This window comes from Melospiza melodia, chromosome 10 (assembly GCF_035770615.1).
Source record: "Melospiza melodia melodia isolate bMelMel2 chromosome 10, bMelMel2.pri, whole genome shotgun sequence".
Classification (NCBI taxonomy): Eukaryota; Metazoa; Chordata; class Aves; order Passeriformes; family Passerellidae; genus Melospiza; species Melospiza melodia.
The window spans coordinates 12,993,740-13,014,938 of NC_086203.1; the positions used below are offsets into that span (position 1 = coordinate 12,993,740).

Here is a 21,199-nt window from a genome sequence, read left to right on the forward strand (position 1 = left end):
GATGACCACCACACAGTATCACTGATCTCAGCTACCAAAATACAATGTTTGGGGGACTAAAGCTCCTCAAATCCTAAAAATTCCAGCCAGTTCTTACTCACAAACAGACCTGCTTGCTCTCTGTTGAAAATGTAGCTCCTGGGTTGGTTTGACTGTTCTTCACAAGCCTGACAAGCATTCCACACATTTTGTCCCACTTCTTAAATGTCTCCATCCACTTGCTAGTGGGACCAACATTTTTGGAAATAATTGCCCAGACCCAGAAGTGGGAATTCTTCTCTGCCACCTGATAAGGCAGCAGACAGGCAGCTCAAAACTGTTTTTGATTTCAGGATGAAACTAAACAAGTGAAAAAACAAGCAAAATTTCTTTTTCCAAATGGGCTTTATATTTAACCTTCAATTATATTAACTGTGCCATAAAAGTGGATGTACTACTGTAATTATACACTCAAAAATGCTGCTTAAAAGCTGAAATGATTGCACTGTTTCCTTGCCTGGCTGCTTTAGAATATTTCCTTTTCCAAACATCTCCTACCCTCAGTCCAAGAGAAATGTTAAAGGTGACAGGATCTCTCTGAGCCCTGAATTTTCCTCAGAAATTTGCACCTTCAGGTTCTATAAAGCCAAGAGGAGCTTAATTGCCTGCAACTGCAATTCCAGCCACTGCAAATCATATACAGCTCTCCCATGAAAGCATTAAAGAGCTAAGACTTAATTAGCATCCCTGATTAAATAGCAATTCATACAGCCATTATATCTTCCAGTTATGCAGCGCAGAGCTCTGGAAAAGCAGAGAAGGGGAAAAAAAACAACAACCACACACACTCCTCATCTCAATGAAAAAATTCACCTCCACCCACTTTCTCCAAACTTCATCCTGGGGAATGTTCATTATTTGCCATGCAAAGGGCACTGCCGGGCACAATTTGAATGCTCCCAGTTTCCACCAGCAATCTCCCCCTGTGTGAGAGATCAGAGAGCCCCTGTGCGAGCCTGGCAAAGGCAGGGGCAAACAGAGCAGCTGAGGGAGAGCAGCATGAGAAGGCTCCCACAGGCCCTCACATTCCTGGGGAGGAAAGGGGCTCTCAGCACAGAAAACCCCACAGTGCTGATGGAAGTCTCCAGAACAGGCTTTGCTCAAACTCTGCTCCGTCACCACATTTCTCTTCACAGAGAAGAGCGAGGCAGAACTTCCCAAGAAATTCCTGGGATTCATATTCTCTAAACCTCAGAGAAAGGAAAAACAGTTCTTATATATGTTCACAAGTGGAATGCATGGTAGAGGATTGTTTACCTGAAGGGAATTAATAATTAGATTCTGGTGTGAGTGTTGTGGTTTATTGGCCAATTGAATCCATCTAAGCCAAGGTGTCACTTCCCAAGAATATTCCTGGGATTCACATTCTCTGAACGTGAGAGAAAGGAAAAACAATTCTTATCTCATTTGCTGCTCCTGTGGACGATTGCGCTTGCATTCACAAGTGGAAAGCATTGTGCAAGACTGTTTACCTGAAGGGAATTGGTGATTGGATTCTGGTGTGAGTGTTTTGATTCACTGACCAATTGACTCCAGGTGTGTGTGTCAGGACTGTGGGCTGACTGTCACAAAATTCTGTGCAGTGGAGTGCTTGGCAAATTCAGTGTACATGTAATGTAATATAGTATAGAAATTATAGTCTAATAAAGTAATTAATTAGCCTTCTGATAAGATGGAATCCTTCTCATCATTCCTCCTGGATGTCGGGCAAAAATATTTACTATACTGCTCCTCTTCTGTCCTGTTTGCACGTCAGCATTTCAAACACAGCACAGGGAGAAAGGATCAGCTCCTTCCTGGGACAGCAAGGATGGCAATTCTTCACCCCCTTTGCTGCGATGGAAAAAGGGGAGCAGGAGCAATACTGGGAGGCAGAGGCACATCCAGGGACACCCTCTCTGTGCTGGGATAGCACAGCCAGGGGTGGCTCTATGCTGGACTAAGAGCTCGTGTTTTGAGGTGGAGGAGGTCCCTTGGATTGGGAATTTCCAGGCCTGAATATAATTATTCCCCACTTGGTTCTGCCCAAAAGGTGCTGCCTTGTTCCTTGTTGGATTTGGGAAGATCTGCAGACAAAGAGGAGCAGCATCTGTTGCAGTTTTTACCAAGTGGATCATGCAGCACCAACAATTCCTTCTCCCCTGGCTGTGCTCTCCAGGCTGGAAGGATCATTCCATTCTAGCCCCTTGTGAATCTCATTTTATGAAGCCAAGCAGGAAAAATGTACAAGAAGCAGTAATGGGACAACAGCAACAAAGAAATAAGGAAAGGGAGCAAAAGTAAACTTGCACCACATGTGCAATTACCATCATAGAACAACATTTTATCAGGACAGGATTAACAACACTGCTCCTCTACTACAGCAGCCTCTCAGTTTTCACATCAGGAAATGATCACAAATCATGGATGATTTGTGGCTTTTAATGACAAAGCAGAGGGTCAAGAACTGATTTGGGCTCCAACCACACTGCTCCAGGGGAGCACATTGAGATTTTGGTAGCTTATCTCTCAGATAAATGGAGAATTGCACTGCAGCAATATTCCTTCCCTCAGCCAAACTGGAAATCTTGGCTACAGGAAAGAAGTCTGTGATGAGGATAAATAAACTGTCACAAGACAAGACTCCAATAAATTAGCCAGACAGACAGAACAAAGACAGATGGGATATAAGAGGAGAGGGAGTTGCTGTATTTAGTGTCTGAAATGTCATTTGGATGCTGCTCACTGCTAATGTGCCTCCTGGGCCTTGCAGAGTCCTGCTCCATGGGCCTTCAGAGAGCCAGAGGTCAAATTTACATAGAATAATCTGAATACTTGCTCAGATTTGAACATTCCTTGCTTCCTGCTGAAAACATTCTCCAGCAACTTTCTGGAACAAATGTGTTCTCACAGGGCTGAGCAGTCCCTCAATGCACCCCACACTCCTGGCATTCCCCATTTCTCCCTCGAGTCCCATCCCACTATCCTATTCCCTTTCCAGAGCTCTTGGAGCAGTGTTTTCCCCCCTCCTTTTTCCATCACTCCCAGATCTCACCCAGCTCTCTGATGCCAATCCCCAAGGCTCTGTTTGCCCCTGATGCTCCACAGCCCAGTTCACCCCTGGCTCTCGTCTCTGCAGCTCAGCCACTGGCTCCTGCTGAGGGAACAGCCTGGATTTCTGGATTTGCACAGCCCCAAAGAACTCAAGGCCATCACTTAACACACAACACATCTCAGAGATGAGTGTGGAGCAGTTTCAGCTGTTTGCACTGTAATACATGACTGCTCAGTTGAGGAAAAGCTTGGAACAACATATGGTTCCAATTACCTCTGTCCTCCTGCAACCAATACTTCTCTTTTCCAGCTACAATTTATCTGTGCTGCTTGGCAGCTCAGCTGGCTCCCCTTCTTCTCCTGAGGAACACAACCACATGCAGATGCTATTTATACACCGGGCAAATTATTTCTGCAGCCATATTTTCCCAATAAAACCAGCCTCGTGTCCCATCCAAAAGGTGAGAGTCATGATCTGTGACTGTGAAAGATGCCTTGGCACTTTCTGGAAAATAAATCCACAGTCCTGGCACAGTGTCAGCTTTGTAATTACATTCTGTGGACCTGTGGTAGCTCTTTCCTAACAAATAGCTGATGAATTTCCCCCGAGAAGTGACTGGGAGTCAGCCCCAGGTTCCAGGAAGATGTTAAATCAAAGAACAAACTTCATAATGAGCACCACAATTATAAGCCTCATTTTTTTTCCTCATGGATCTGTCCTTACAGGTATTTTTTATGCTCTTTTTCAGCTCCCACAATCCACTCACAATAGCTGGGATCAATAGGACTCACAGGAGGAAATCTCTTCCTCACTTTGTGTTTGAAATGCTGGTCAGAACCCCAGGGGAATACAAATGGCACACAAAACCTCATTTCCCTCACTCCCTTCAGCAGCAGCTTGGGAGGCTTCAGTTACTTCCCATTTAAAACCTTTCCAAGCCTTGGCTGAAGGGAGAGTCCCACATGGTGACAGTGCCAAACGCTGACAAACAGATCTGAATGGGAGCAAAATGTGTTTTGGAATAATGAATTCAGGTTTGTTTCCCCTTGCGCTGCTTTTATAAGGTGCATTGTTGTATTTAGGAGCAAAGGTAAAGCAAAAAAAATTGATTTGCAAAAAGCCAATTGCAAAACAGATTTTTTTAGGTAAGAAAAAGATCCCTCCACACATGAAAACTGCTACAGAAATCCCTACAAATGCCATATGTGTTTTTATCCACTGTCTTAGGGTTCACTTAATTCATGCAATTTCAAAATGAGCACAACATGCTATCACTTAAAAAAACTACAAACCCAAGCCCAGCATTATTATGAGGGACCATATTTATTGTACACCAATGGAACATCCTTGCTCAGCTTATCCACAAAAAGCCCCAAAGATGGGGATTTTGTAGCCCAGCTCTGCAAGCTGAGGCAGAATGTGAAAGAGAAGAGGTGTTTGGAGCATCTCCCATTCTGTGTTTTGGTAAAATGAATTCAGGTTTATTTCCCCTTGCACTGGTTTTATAAGTTGCATTGTTGTATTTAGGAGCAAAAGTAAACAAAAATAAATTTGATTTGCAGAAAGCCAATTGCAAAGCAGGTTTTTCTAGGTAAGAAAAAGATCCCTCCACACATGAAAACAGCTACAGAAATCCCCACAAATGCCAAATGTCTTTCTATCCAATGTCTTAGAGTTCATTTAATTCATACAATTTCAAAATGAGCACAACATGCTATCACTTAAAAAACCCAGAAACCCAAGCCCAGCATCATTATGAGGCATCATATTTATTGTACACCAATGGAACATCCTTGCTCAGCTTATCCACAAAAAGTCCCAAAGATGGGGATTTTGTAGCCCAGCTCTGCAAGCTGAGGCAGAATGTGAAAGAGAAGAGGTGTTTGGAGCATCTCCCATTCTGTCACACCCCCCAGGCTGCACACTTGTCACAGTGCCATGTGCTGCCAGGTACCCAGCAGTTTGTTGCAAAGCAGAGAGCTGGATGCTCGGTAACCCTCCTGAACTAATTTTTCTCACTCTCTGGAAACAATTTTCTAGGCCATCTATCTGGGAATGTCACCTTCCTAATGTGAAGCAATAACTGCAGCCTCCTTGAGCTCCTGGAGAACACAGCTGAGCTTTGCTTTTCTTTTTATTAACAATCTACAGCAGTGATGGCACAGGAAAATATGTATTTTATTCAAGACTTTAATCAACACTTGATGAGAATTACGTGCTTTCTCTCTTTAACTGTAGCTCTGTGGCTTTTTTTTTTTCTTTCTTTATGCTAAAATGGATAAGTTTTGCTTTAAACTGGTGAGATTGATGCTTGAAATTAAGAAGTTTAACACAGCTGAATAGCAGGAGGAAAACTTTGAGCCATGCTTCCATGAGAAACCTGCCAGGGAGGAGATGGTTCCATTATTGGAAATGTCTTTTAATTTGCTTCACTACAAATGCTTCCATTAAAAAAAGGCAAAACATAAAAAAAAGATGTCCCCCAAAACATAAAAAGAGATGTTCCCAACTGGTTGAAGGTTTCACAGGAACTGGGTGAACCCCAGCGAGCACTGAACTCTTCTGGGTCCAGTGACTGGGACCATTGAGAGAAATACTCAAAACACCATGATACTTCAATGAAGTTTTTAAATAAAACTGAAAAGATCATATTCAGCACCATCATTTCTGAAGAAAAATGCTGAGCCTAATGCAAGACCAGTGAGCAGCACTGCCCTGCTCATGCAGAGCTCCTGGAGGAGAGATACAGGAACGGGGAGCAGAGGAGAAAATTCCCTTCCACTCCCTGCATTATCCCTGTGTGGAGAGTTTAGTTCAAGCATGGCTTAAAGAAAAAGGCCATGAAGCCATACAGTTGAGAGAACAGTAAAAGGTAGTTGCAAAGCAGTTCCAAAAGCAGTTCCCAGCCTGATTTCTATAAACAATTAGACTCTCTCATATATCACTTTATAAACAATAAGGTTCTCAGACAGTCTTCCCATAACAAGTGTAACACCCTCTCTGGGAAAAGATGGCACCCTGAGAACAGATGTGGAAGTTTTGGGAACCTTTCATATCACAGTGGGAACACTGGTTTTGTTTTTAATAAACAATTATAGGTATTGTAAAACAAAAGGAGTGGTTAGAGTTTTCTCTGTTAGCCTATCGTGAACCTGGATTTTGGAATATGCATGAAGTTCGTTAACACTGTTATTTAAAGTGACTGATAGATCAATAAATCGGAGTTCGATGCATTAAAGGATGGTTGTCTCCCCTTCACTTCAATATCCCTGGCTCTTGGTTGGGAAGAGAAGAGAGAAGTAGGAAGCAGACAGAATATTAGCTATATTAGATGTATTAGAAATATTCCTTACCTGCCACAGAGAATCCCAAGGCAGCTCCTCATTCACAACCACCTCTCTGCCCCATCAACAGTGAGTCCCCAGAACTCTGCACTGACTCCTTTTCCAAATTATTTTTCTATACAGTTCCCCAGGGGCTCGTCCACCTCCCAAGCAGAGGCAGAGCTGTTTCCCCACAGCAGCACCAGGCTCTGGAAGGTTCCCTGCCCCTTTTGTCCCAGGATTTCAAGCTGGGAACACTGTGCTCTCACAGAGCTGCCTCCTTTCTAAAGGAGCTGGAAGTGTTCCTCAGGCTCTGGTCCCAGGAGCGCATTCACCCCTCCGGGCTGGGAGCCTTCCCTCTCCCCTTAGGAGATGTGAAAAATGTGTATTTTATGATTGGCTTTCTGCAAATATTCAAATTAATGTTACATGTGTTATGTTAGAAACTTATGCCATAATAATTTTCTTAAGTAGTGTGTTAAATATAGTTTTAGGTAAAAACATAATGTTAAAACAGAAACTATGCTATTTAAGGTACTTTTTTTTTTTCTAAAGAAAGGACTTGCAGTAAGATAGCAGCCACAGGACACTGAAATCTTTCAGAGAAAGAGAATTTATTGCTCCATCATCAGAATAAATTAACAATTTCCTGCCTCGCTCAGCCCTGAAGACACTGGTTAGGATCAAGAGGAAGAAGTTGACACTGACCAGACAGAATCCTGTGTTTGAATGGAATTTATGCATCATGTATGAGGTGTATGAATATGCAACAGGTTATTGTTTTTAAGGGTTAATTCTCCGTTAACGTGGGTCCTTTTTCAGGTTTATGCTGCCCAGAAAAAGGTACCTGGACATCCGTAACCCTTTGTCTCTACTGTCTCATATTGTCCCAATCCAAATTGTCCAAAACTTTTATTGCTCTAAGTATATTGCTATTTTTATAAGCATTTTATTACTATTAAACTATTAAAATTTTAAAAACAAGTGATTGGCGTTTTTCAGAGGAGGGAAGTTCTGAAGGACTGGCAGCCAAATGCTGCTGCCATTGTTGGGGCCCTCAGAAGCCCCAGCTGAGGGGAGGTCCCATGGCTACTGCAGCCTCAGGAGAGGGAGCTGGGGGAACAGAGGCTCTTTTTGGGAAAGCAGCATTAACCTGGGCAAGGGAACTGTTCAAAAGGCTGAGGACTGTCCCAAAATGTGAAAAATGCCAACCACTTGTTTTTAAAATTTAGAAAGTTTAAGAGTAATAAAATGGTTATAAAAATAGTAATATAATTGGAGCAATAAAAATTTGAATAATTTGGATTAGGACAATATAAAACAATAGAAACAAAGAGTTATTGATGTCCAGGTACCTTTTCTGGGCAAAAATAAGCCCAAAAAGGACACATGTTACTGGAGGATTAACCCTTTGAAACAATAACCTGTTGCCTATTCATACACCTCATACATGATGCACAAATTGCATTCAAACACAGGATTCTGTCTGGGAAGTATCAACTTCTTCCTCTTAATCCTAATCAGCTTCTTCAGGGATGAGCAGGCAGGAAGAAGTTCATTTCTTCTGATAACGGAGCAATAAATTCTCTTTCTCTGAAAGATAGGTGTCCTGTGGCTGATATCTGGTGCAAGTCCTTTCTTTAAAAAACGTATTTTGCATAGCATAGTTTCTATTTTAACATTATGTTATAACATAAAACTATATTTAACACACTACTTAAGAGAATTAATACAGCATTACTTTCCAACACAACACATATAATATTCACTTTAATATTTGCAGAAAGCCAATCATAAAATATGCATTTTTCACACAAAACAAGTCCTGACCTAAATAATGGATGGGTTTTGTTTGCTGAGGCGGGAGCAGATACTACTCCTCTGCTTTAAGTGAGCAGGCCCAGCGCCAAAGCTATCAATGGAATTATATCTGCTTATGCTGCTGGGAAGTTCTGCTCTTTGCACAGCACTCACTGAGGTGTAAAATGAGGACTTAATGTTACTTGCTTGGACTCATTTCAAAAGCAATTGCTGCACCTGTTCATACCAAGGCACAAAGTTCTTTTATTTTTTTTGCCAGAGCCCAACACTGCAAAACCTGGATTGAAATAATAATGCTATCTTTTATATTAATCCACGTTTCTTTATTCTTTACTAATAACCTCCTTTCCAAACTGCATTTTACCCAAAGAAATCAAAATAAAAATCTGTTTCTGCCTATTAGACAATAAGCAATTCCTTGGCTCTGCAGAAGAACAGAAATCTTTCTGTATTGCACAATATTGAGTTGGAACAACACACCCCAGACTCCTCTGGAGCTCCATCTTCCAGGTATTAACCAGGCAAATGGGAGTCCTCAAGAATAATGCACATTGTAGTTAATTCCATACCCTCTGAGTGCAACAAAATAACAGAACAAGTCGGATTTCTCCACAGAAAAATCTCAGTTCTTATCTGCACGGCACAGACTGAGTGAAGAGTTCTCCCCTGTGAGTGAGTCTAAAGCAGCAATGGAGCTGCTCCAAATATCCTGCCAGACTGCAGGGATTGTGCACACGGGGGCCTTGGCTCTGCAAAGCTGTGAAGATCCTCAGCCTCCACTGGGAGCCCGTGTTGCTTTGAAGGAAAATGGAATTTCACCAAAGGGAGAGGATTTTAACCTAAACAAACAAACAGCACACCATGGTATAAAGTTATTACAGTGAGGAGAGAAATCTTCATTGCCCTGTAGCTGCAAACATTTGTGTGCCTGGGGGGAACAGAGAAAGTGAGGGATGTGCAGGATTTATTGATTTATTGCCATTTGTCTGTGAGCCAGTGAAATGCAGCCAAACAGCCGAACCCACAGGCTCCTGTATGAGCCTGGTGACCTCCAGAGGTTCTTCCCAAATTTTCTGTGAGGTGCGTCCTGAATTTGGGAGATGTTCACCACCTCTAAAGGTGGCCTAGAGATCCTGGGGGCATCCAGGCCCATGGAGGCAGCTGCTGTGGATGAAGCTTTCCATCAGGGAAGGCAGAATAAATCCTCCTACCTTTTAAAATATATTTATTTATAGACCAAATAGGCTCCAAATACTGTTTCTTTCTGGTGTAAACATTGGCTGAAGTGCCTCCCACCAGCAGAGGCTGCATTCAGATATCTCCAATTTTGCACTCCCATCATTCCCATCTTCAAACCACAGGGCCTTTATGTTTGGTTACCAACACAAGTATCAAATTCTCCCAATAATCCTGAAGGGATAAAAACACACAGGGCAGAGCTGGCACGTTGCTTAAGAGGGCAAAACCTTGTCACACCTCAGCAGGGCCAATGGTATTTGAACATTTTTATAGTGTTCTGTTTCTTAAGGTTTGTTCAAGATAAGAGAACTTGTGCAAAATCCACAGCAATTTACTGCCTGCCTCGATGAGGAAGCTGAGGAAAGTTGGGTTCTCTTGAGCTGTGGAAGCACTGGTGGGTATCAAGTGGTAAAATTAAATAGAGAGAAAAAAACAACTGTGGGAGCATTATTGTTTTAAAACATTACATGGGCAATGGGAATATCTCACAGCAAATATTTATATGTAACTCAGAATGTGTTGATCAAAGATCACCATTGAATTATATTAAAGAGTGTGGCTGGATATTTCAGAAATACACACATGTTCATTTCAGTGGGATTGAGGTGTCTGTCTTCCTTAGACTCCTCAGAAAAACTAAAAAAACCCCATGCTGAGTGATTAATGCCTAGTTTGGGTTGGAAATACCAAGTTTAATTAAGTTTTGGCCTAATGGTCAGCTCAGAATAGGGAGGGAAAGATGTGGATGGGGGCAGGAGAGGGGCAGGACAGGAAAGATGTGGATGGGGGCAGGAGAGGGGTAACACTGCCAAGCACATCCACAAATGGCAGCACCATTTATAAGACCCATGGGACCAGAGCTTGAAGCCTTTTATTAGCCAAGAAATTCCCATTTCTGGGGGGGCCCCCCACACGACAGCACTGCACCTTGTGTAACCCAGCTCCTGAGCACCAACCCTGTGTGTGACTCTCCCAGCATCCCATCTGTGTTATGCAGCACATCCCCCGGTGCTTTCAGCAGCTCTCTGCAGGGCTCATCACGGGAGATGGATGACAAAGCGTCAGCTCCCAGCTCCCCCTGAAGATCTCCCCTCCCTGGGAAGGTGCCAATCTGAGCTGCCACAAGCCAAGGCACGCTCGTGTTCTATCACATGTCAGGAGCCAGCGACAACAGCCTGGAGGGTGCCTTCCCCCCCTCCTCTCCTGTAAACAAAGGAACTCTTTATTGCTGGAGTATCAGAGCTGCAGGAAAGCTGTGAATCCTGACTGCTACACGGCACACAGAGCTCCTGCTCCTACAAACAAACCCTGCTGCTGGAGGCTTTTATCTGCAAGGCACCTCCGGCACCCTCACACACAATTCATTCTGGGTATTTCAGAGTGATTCCAGTGATGGAATTTCACTCTGCTTTTAAGGAAGATGCCACCATTACACAAACAAAATACAGAGCCTTGGTTTCAATTGGGTGGAGGTTATTTTAATTTCAGATGTATAATTTAATTAATTAAATTAATTAAATAAATTTAATTAAATTTAATTTAATAAAGCTAATAAAATTTAATTTAATTAATAAATTAAATTAATATATTAAGATATTAATATATTTTATATTAATATAATATTATATTATATAATATTATATAATATTATATTATATTATATTATATTATATTATATTATATTATATTATATTATATTATATACATATATATATATATAATGTTTATTATGATTTATTTATTACAAATTATTTAACAATAATTTAATTTCATAACATTCAATTTAAACGTCCCAGAACTGGAAGCATTTTGTGGGAGCAGTGGTGACATTAAGTGGCTGGGACTGAATTAAAACTGCAAGGAGAATAAATGGAAGCAGCATTCTTTTGTGATTCCCATCCTCCAGAGAGAACAATGACCAATTCAGCCTTCCTGGGGAAAAATAAGGACCCTCCCACACAAAAAGTCACAGCAGCCCAGCTGCCACCCAGTCCACATTTTATGCTCCCCATCACCATCTAAAAGCACAGAACTGCATTGTCCGCTGCTGGAAGGGTACCCAGGCCAGTGGAGCTGTGGCTTTCTGCAAAGACTCCGTTTCTCTCTCTTCCAGCTGCCCAAATTCCACTCCAAGAGCTTCCTCTCATTTCCAGCGGTGTGCAAAGCGTCCATCTTGCAGGCTTTGTGTGCCACAAACATCCCAGCTCAGAACAGAGCTTAGAACAACCCCTGGCCATCAATTCATACACAAACACAGCAAATGCCTTTAAAAAATAATAAACAGACAAAGCAGTGTGATCTTAACCAGGAAAGCCAAGGGGACGTGGTAGATCCACAGGCTGGCTTCCCACAGAAACCACCCCAGAAAATCATGGGTAACACGACAGCAGAATGGATGGCACCCATAAAAAATGCCCTTCCAGCAGCCCTTCTCTGCAGGAGTGCATGAATCCAGCCCTGATAACAGAAGGAGCTGCACACAGACATTTCTTTTGCTTCCACACACAAGGCAGGCTGCCACACGAGCACAGTAATCTCTCCTGTCCCAGAGCTGCTTCTTAAACAACAATTCTTAGGGGTTTTTGCTCCTTAGCTGGTTTGTTTGGGGTTTTTCAGATGGCCAAAGCATTCTGCACAGTTGTTTTTTTTTTTTTTTTTTTTTGCTTGTTTATGCTCCTAATCCAGAAGCAAGCATTGAGCAGACTGAGGTGTCACAAGCTGAGGTTGATCTGTGTTGCTGTTCAAACTCTTTAGCTGCAAACTCTTCTCTTGGACCCAGCTGCAAACCCTTTACATGCTGGGGAGGGATGGATTAAGTGCAGCAGAACTTCTTGTAATCACAAATTAGCAGACAAAGTGGAATGAAATGGTTCATGAGGGCCAAAATTGCCCAGGCTTTGGCTCCTTGACCATTCTTCATCCCAAAGGATGCAACTGCTCGCTCAGGAGGAAGCAGCAAATATTTCTGCACTGCTGCTGCCAAGAGCCTCCTGTGAGCAGCCAGGGCAGGCAGGGAGGGTGGCCTTGATGGTTCCCATCTGCTTCCCACAGAGGATGACTCTGAGCTCCCTCTTTGGGGCCATTCTTGTGCAGAGTTAATGATTTCTGTGTGTTCCTGTCCCCAAGGGAAGTGCCACTGACACATCTCTGGGCACTTACAGCAATTTTCGCCTCAGTCTGCACACCTTGGTCACTCCCAGGGAGAAACCAGACCAGAAACCTGTTCAGAAACTTGCCCACTTTTATTCTGCTTGCTTTACTCTCTGCTTCTCCTCACCAGTGTGGTTTTCAGATGGAGGAAGCAGCTAATTTTGACATCAACTCAATTAATCCTCACAATAGGTTGTGGGGGTTAAAATTAAGCTACACAAGCTTTGGAGGGAGTCAGAATACAAAGAATTTCAGTAAAAAAGCAGATTATTGCCCTGCCCCTCCATCTCACCTCTAACATCAGCACATCCATAAATGAAAATAATTCACCTGTGCCCACAACACACCTGGATTTTAGCCACCAGGTACTCACATATTTACCTGCCATGCCTCAGGCACCTCTCAGCAATCCTTTTTTTAAGCTCTTGAAGCAAATCTCAACACCAGCAGCTCTGTTCTTGCAATGCAATTCTGTTGAGGTTTTCTACAACTTCAAAAATAGTGGCCAAATGAAAATGTAGTGGTGTCATGACAGGCAAAACAATCTCTTGAGGGGTTTGCTCAGCAAGTGTGTGTTCCTTGAAATAAAACAGCTTTTGTGTTGCTCAGAAGACAAGGCAGCAAGTTCTTACATAAAGAACAAAAGAAACTAAATGGAGTTGCCTTTCTACCACTGTCAGTGCTGGCACAGATGTGAGCTGAACATAATAGTGTGCTTGGTTTTATTTAAAATAGACTTTAAAAAATTACCCAGAAAATTTTGGGACATATTTAAATGCCCATTTAAGCATTTTCCAGGTGCATATTTGTCTATTACTAAATCACTTTGTTAAGATATACAGGCTCCTGTTAAGTAAAATACATTCTTGGAGCATTTTCATTTGAACCTTCCCCGAGATATTACCACCATCAGTTAGCCATTTATTTTTATGTAATCTGCATAAAGACAGGAGCAGGCTCTCGTGCTGCAGCTCAATTTTCCATATGAAAAGGTATAAAGCTGTAATAAATCCCAGCAGTCACAGCTCAGCTCCCTTCTGTGGGAGGAATCACACTGAGACAAATCCAAATGTTCCACGGCCCCTCCAAATTGCTTTCTGTGGATGTCCTTGAGCACCTCCACTTCTTTATTATTTCCATCAGACCCAATTTCCACTGGGACTACCCCAGCAGTTGATCATCACTCTATAAACCTGTCAAGTGCCTTGGAGACCCCTGGCAACAGCTTCTGTCACTCCAGTGCCTCCTTGGAAACTCTTGTTGTGCGAAAGCAGAGCCATCCTCGTGCTCAGGGGAAATTGATATCCTCGGAGAGGCGGAATGCAAATGTAGGGGGGATCTTCCCCACAGCCATGCCTGGGTTTGGGAAGCACAGCCAGCTATGAAGATGGAATCCTACCATGTCTCCATGCAAAGCTGCCTCCTCTGGAAGGCTGCTGGGAGCACTTCAAAGGGAATTCTGAGGGATCAACTACTGCCAGCCCCCTTTGGTGGCATTTGGGATCCAGCAAAACCCTCCCTGTGCTCCTTGGAGGAGGGATCAGGATGCCAGGGCCAGATTCACAAGCAGGGCAAACTCCTGTTGGTTTATTAAAGCCCTTTTGTCATCTTATTGCAGGGTTCCATACTGTTGTCTCCTCATCACAAAAGTTTCACCTTCTTGGTGTTTCTCATGGTCATCACCTCAGAGCACTGACTCTTTCTCCTTCATAAAGAAGCTAACTGAACCAATTCCCTTCTCACCCAGCCACCGCACTCTTTTATAGCATCTCTGTCTCATTGGTCACAGCTGTGGCCTGGTAAAGTCAGGCCTGCTCCTAATCTTTGCTAATTGGCCCAGCTGTAGTTCCTTAGGGGTGAGATTACTTTCTACACTATCTTTATTTTCTTACATTCTATTCCCCCACAACAAACTGCTTTTTCCATCCAAAATCCAGCTCTGGGATGGAACCTGTGGCACTGGCTGTGGTTGTCACTCAAGGGCACAGCCCAGCATGGGGTCCTGTTGTGCCTCAGCCCATGGATCCAGCCTGGCCAGATCCCTCTGCAGAGCTCCCTGCCTTCTGGTAGACACACATCCCACCCAGCCTGGTGGGATCCCAGAACTGACTGAAGGTGCCCTTGATCTGTTGGCATCTCATTGCAGGGGTTCCGCGCTCTTGTCTCCTTATCACAAAAGTTTCACACCTTCTTAGTGTTTCTCATGGGTAGCTCCTCAGAGCTCTGACTCTTTCTCCTTCTCAAAGCAGCCACTGACCCCAGTTCCCTTCTCAACACCACTCCCCTCTTTTACAGCATCTTCTTCTCATTGCTTACAGCTGTGGCCTGTTAATGTCAGGTCTGTTCCTGATCTTTGATAATTGGCCCAGCTTAGTTCCTTAGGGGTGAGATTACTTTCTACACTATCTTTATTTTCTTACATTCTATCCCCTCACAACAAACTGCTTTTTCCATCCAAAATCCAGCTCTGGGATGGAACCTATGGCACTGGCTGTCACTCAAGGGCACAGCCCAGCACGGGGTCCTGTTGTGCCTCAGCCCATGGATCCAGCCTGGCCAGATCCCTCGGGCAGACGCACATCCCGCCCAGCCTGGTGGGATCCCAGAACTGACTGAAGGTGCCCTTGATCTGTTGGCATCTTATTGTAGGGTACCACGGTGTTGTCTCCTTATCACAAAAGTTTCACACCTTCTTAGTGTTTCTCATGGGTAGCTCCTCAGAGCACTGACTCTTTCTCCTTCTCAAAGCAGCCACTGACTCCAGTTCTCTTCTCACCCAGCCACCGCACTCTTTTATAGCATCTTCTTCTCACTGGTCACAGCTGTGGCCTGGTAAAGTCAGGCCTGCTCCTAGTCTTTGATAATTGGCCCAGCTGTAGTTCCTTAGGGGTGAGATTACTTTCTACACTATCTTTATTTTCTTATGTTCTATCCCCCTACACTATCCAAGGTACACACTTGCCTCCCTTCCCTGCTGTTTCCCCCAGAAATATTCCTTCTTATTCCCCTCTCAACACCACAGCTGGTCATTGGGACAATTTTGTGCTCCAGCCATCAAACAGAGCTTTTGTGGTTTGGGGAAGGGGCAGAAGCCACATTTTTTCTCACATCTGCTCTCCTAAAACTTGGCCAACCACAAAGGAGTAATTTACTTTATAATCCCAATTTTAGTGCAGTGAACAGGGGGAGAATTACAGAATGCTGTGCACCACACCCCAGTGAGAGGAATAACAGATTTGTTTTTCCAAACAAGCTGTGGGTCTGCTGGTAGATAAAACAGCACTGGGAGATAAAAGAAACAATGGGAAGTATTCCACTGATTGATGAATGGAAAAAGATATTTTCTTTTACAAATAAACTTTAGATTGCTGATAAATGAAATTAGACATTGAGAGATGAAAGAAACAATGGGGAAGAGAAATGCCTAAATTCTGTAAGAATTAAAAATTAAAAGGGAAGGGTTGTGCATTAGAGGGAAATCTCTGGTATCAGGTGTTTTGGGAAGTCTGTGCCTCTCAAGTACCTCAGAAATGGGGAAAAAGAGAAGGGAAATGCAGCCAGGAAATTGGGATAAAAAGTAGGCTGCGTCCTCCAAAATTTGGAGAGACCCCAGGGGGTGCCCCATGGCCTCTCCCTTTATTGGGATAAAGTCAAAGGACTCCTCTGTTTCTTTTTGGACATAAACCACTGGTGTTTGTGGGTTAATTTTCCTGAGGGCAGCAATCGGCAGTGCCTCCCAGGGCAGAGGAGTTCAGCCAAGAGAGGTCACTGAGGGCTCAGGTGGGGTCAGGGGAGAATTGGGGTGGTTTTCCATGGAACAGCAGCACCAGATTCCCTGCCTTTCACGTGGCTTTGGGATTTACCCCCTCAAAGTCTACTTTTTCAGAAAAATGGCAGTTGAGAAGTTATCATAGTATAAACACTGGTTTTATCAAATGTTGCAGGATTTTGGTATGGGAAATTCCTGGGTGCAGAGCAGAGGCTGACAGACATCAACACCATAAAACCCCATAAAACTTCATAAAACCCCAGAAAACCCCACAGGCATACAGCCAGGCTGCTGTGTGTGGTTATGGACATTTCTGCTTGGCCCCATACCTAAAGGTGAGCTTTCTTTAAGATGCTGCTTGCCCAGGACTAGCCCAGACAGCCCAAAAACAAACGAGTGACACTCAATGGCTGTGCCACTGCTGCAGGTTGGCTCAGAACGACATTGTCACCTCGTTATGGTGACAAACCACTCCCAGCTGGGTGCACAGCATGGGCCAGAGCACAATCTCCATCTGACACTCAGTCTGTTCACTTGGAGATGAGCTGGAGAACTCCAGAACCCCAGAAATCATCTTAACCACTGCCAGGAGAGGGCAGGAGAGGGGGAGAACACATTTTCACACACACTCACACACAAATGGTGCTGGGTGTGGATTTGTGCATTTACAGGCAAAGGTGGCCGGAAATCCCAATCCTGCTGTGCACAGCAGCTGCACCTGGAGGGATGGCTCACAGGGCATGGGAAGTTTCAGTCAGGCAGAAATCTTACTGATATCTATCTAAAGCCATGCCCTAATGTCCAAGTTCATTAATTAGTTCACCCCCTAAATCCAAAATGGATTTTGTTTCTAAAAAAGAAACAAATTACTCTAAAAAAGACTAAGATTTTCACCTGCAAAATTATTACATAAACTCAGAAAACATTAAAACATTACCAAAAAAACCCCCAAAAATCCCAACTAACAAAAAAAAAAAAAAAAACAAAAAACCAAAAAAACAACACCCCAATGGCTTTAATTAAACATACCAAATCCCTCTAGTGTGTTTAGGTGCTCTAATATATAACTTTTGGTACATTACAGAGCAGGTGTCCTGCTTATCAAAAGATGTCTTAAATGATATCTCAGTTTGTCCTGGCTGTACAAAACCCCAGAAATCCAGAGGAGCTGATCCTGTACCATCAGGTTTTGGAATTTTTGGCAATAAAACTGGGAGCTCAGCTGGGATGTGGTGGCAGGATTTAAAGCCAAAACCAGCAGGAGAGAATAAACTGAATGGCTCTCTGAGCACCACGTTGGACATGACCTGTGCTGAAGAACAAAGTCACACAAACCTGCAAATCGTGCCCACAGGGCACAACAGCCTAGAATTTCTAAATCTGTCCTCTCAGTCACATTTCTGACAAATAACACCTCAGATATTTTTAAAGTTCACCATCTCTGCCTCAAGATAAGCATCTTATTAGAACTGCCACAGAAATTCACATTTCCTAAAGGTCCACTGCTTTTAAGGCCGATCCAGACAACACCAGGAGGTCCAAAGAGCACAAGGCAGGTATGAAAAAATTCAAATTATTTCCCAAAACCTGCTAAAGTCCATAATTACACAATATTTCCTCTAACAAGTAGCCAAGTGCCAGCAATCCTGCTGAAAGTAAGCAAGAGTTTGTGGCATCACCCTTCCTGGAGGGGAAAACATGAAAAGGACAGGAATTTAATTAGCTTTTCCTCATCTGCACAATCCTCCCCAGCAAGAATGGCCCCAGCTGCCTCTTGCCAAGCAGAGAAAGCACTGGGGAAGTTTTGCTGGTTTTTGTTACTGAGGAGCTGGGCTAGAGCAGCAATAATTAGAGTTTCTTTGTCATTCCAGGAGCCAGAACTTCAGGCTGCAAAATTACAGCAGAACCAATCCTGCTTCATTCATTTTAATGCAAGAATCCCAAACTCACCTAAAAAACAGGACCGAGTGTGATCCTACTCACAGGGAATTCCTCCAAGTTAAAACCTTCATGTTTTACCTTGCCCCAAATGAAAACCTTCAAGTTTCACTTTCCCCAAGTTAAAACCATCATCTTTTACCTTACTCCAAACAAAAACTTTCATGTTTTACTTTCTCACAAGTTAAAACCTTCATGTTTTACCTTGCCCCAAATGAAAACCTTCAAGTTTCACTTTCCCCAAGTTAAAACCATCATCTTTTACCTTACTCCAAACAAAAACCTTCATGCTTTACCTTGCCCCCGTTTTACTTTCCTGTTTTAGTTTCCCCCAAATGAACACCTTCATGTTTTAGTTTCTCACAAGTTAAAACCTTCATGTTTTACCTTGTCCCAAATGAAAACCTTCGTGTTTCACTTTCCCCCAAATTAAAACTTCAATGTTTTACCGTCCCCCAAGTTAAAAAGTTAACCCCCTTTTTTTACCTTGCCCCAGCTTGGAGAAATGGCCAATACTGCCATAATAATAATAATAATAATAATAATAATAATAATAATAATAATAATAATAATAATAATAATAATAATAATGATGATGATGATGATGATGATGATGATGATGATGATGATGATGATGATGATGATGATGATGTTTGGCTGCCAATGAGTTGCTGTTTCTTAATCCCCCAATTTTGCACAGCTCTATCACTAATTAGACTCGTCCTTGACAAGCTGGGACAAAAATGAACTTTTCAGTGCCACCATGAATGGATACAGAGGGGACCAGTGACACTGTCCAGGTGACAGCCACCACAAGGAACATCACACAGGTGAAAGTTCATCTTCAGGGGTGTTTTATTGTCCCTTTAATTCAGGGCCCTGCCCTGCAGCACCTCAGACCCAACTCTTCATTAACTGCAGCTCAACACCCAGGAGCTCTACAAGGAAAGGCTGTGACCCTGATCATTGTCCCCAGGAATTCCTGCTCTTCCTTCCCCCATGCCATGGAAAAACCAGCTCTGCCCAGAGCAGGAAGCTCTCCCTTGCCCCAGCCCAGCCGATGAGCTGCTCTGCCTCGCCAGGTGGAACACCCAGCAAAGCCCAGCGCTCCCAAGGAATGCAGGGGAGCTCAAATCAATATTCAGCACAGATCCCTGCACCACAGCACTGCCATTATCTTGTGTGGCACATGCACTGTTCCCATGGCAACCAGCATCCTTCATCCTGCTCCATTATTTGGGCGGTTTGAGGCTCTCACAATCTCTGGTGCCCAAGCCACGGCTCAGAGCTGCTTTGTGCTAATCAGCCTCAAGAAGAAAAGAAGAAAATGCAGCGAAGTCTGGTTTTTCTAATCTATCAGCAGCATGGAAAGCAAGAAGTGGCATGGGAAATAGAGCTCCAGCAGCTGAGGGGAAGGGACTCTTATGTAACCTCCTTCATTAGGCGAGACTAACGTGCTGCAAATCCACCCCAGCCTTTCATTGCCACACATTGAACAGCCTGCCCGGGCAGGATCTTCACCAGGAGCAGCTTTGTAATAGGTGTTAGGAAATCAAATCTCCCTGCACATCTATTGTAATATTAGTGCCTCTCTAATTGATATCACACAGGTCTTTATTTTGAAAAAGGGCTCAGCTTGTAAGCACCAGCAGCATGGTCCAGGAAAATAATTTGATTCTGACCTTTTTATGATGTCTGCTATTAGAGTTTTAAAGGGCTATTATCAAAATCTATAATCTTTATAGTATAATCTATATTTGCTTGATATAAACTGTCCCTAGATACCTTAAGTAAGCTTCATCAATAACACCATTTCATTTCTTTCTTTTTTTTTTTTTTTTGGGGCATTTAAGCATTTCCACATCAAAGCATTACAGCAACCTCATTATGCTCTGCACAGATTAATACAAAGTTCCCCTTAGTCACCAACCAGGGAATTTCAGGCAGAAAATAAATAACCTCATTTATTAAAGAGACCCTCGAAAAATCATCCCTAAGTTGCCAGCCTGGGCTTTATCCCTAGGAAATACACATGGGTCAGTAGGAACACACACAAATGCTTTGAAGTTGGAGGATTTGAAGGCTCCTAAAAAGAGATGCTGAAATAAATAAATAAATAAATAAATAAATAAATAAATAAATAAATAAATAAATGAGGCACTAAGCCAGAAAATGTCCTTACAAGTGACAAAGGAGCCTGACAGGCTGCTGAATTAAGCTGAGCTTAAATGTGCTCAGCACCTGTTGGGAGGAGCAGCAATTCTCTGAGTGCCCTGAGCAGCATCTCTGACAGCCACATTCCCTGTCAGGGCAGCTCTGGGGTCTTCTGGAGGTGAGCAGGGTCAAAGCCAAGGTCAGCCATGCCCACTGGGGATGGAGGGAAGCAGCTGTGCCCCTCTCAGCACCCTATCCCTCCCCAGAGCATCCAGGCAGCACCAAAGCCCCATTTCCTGGTGTCTCATGGGTTCAAACAGTGCAGGAGCAGGGCTGGCTGAGGTGGGAGCCACTCTCCTTTCCTCCCCAGCCCCACAACAAGCATTCCAGCCCAGCAGAGTGTAGGAGGGTCCAGGCAGGCCCTGCTGCCCCAGGCTGGAGAGCTGACATTGTGCTCCACACACGATTTCAAACAGAAACAGCAAACACTGAAAGGTTCTGCAGAAAAGAAGCCCCAAAAAAGCCCTTTTACTGCTGGCTCATGAATGTGTCAAGCACTGAGGGGAAGAAAGAGCAACACGAGAGGTCTGTGCTGCTGCCAGGGTTCGTGGCTTGTGGGAACCCAGAACATCCCTCTGGCTGTCCAGGATGGCCAAGACCCTGCCAGGGGGCTCAGAGACCCTGGCACAGAGCCCAGAACACCTGTGAGTTTGATTCTGACCTGTGGAACAA

At 43.5% G+C, this 21,199-nt stretch overlaps 1 protein-coding gene across 2 annotated transcripts in view; it reads right to left on the reverse strand.

The window, feature by feature from the left end:
• Positions 1–21,199, reverse strand: part of SLC6A1 (solute carrier family 6 member 1) — a 75,692-nt gene that overhangs the window by 47,272 nt on the left and 7,221 nt on the right. Inside the window, exon 1 of one of the 2 annotated variants that reach the window (XM_063164412.1) lies at positions 6,427–6,633. The exons of the other annotated variant lie outside the window; for it this stretch is intronic. The gene's annotated coding sequence lies outside the window, so the exon portion shown is untranslated. Of the gene's footprint in view, positions 1–6,426; positions 6,634–21,199 lie in introns of those variants that run through there. 2 annotated transcript variants of the gene reach the window in all.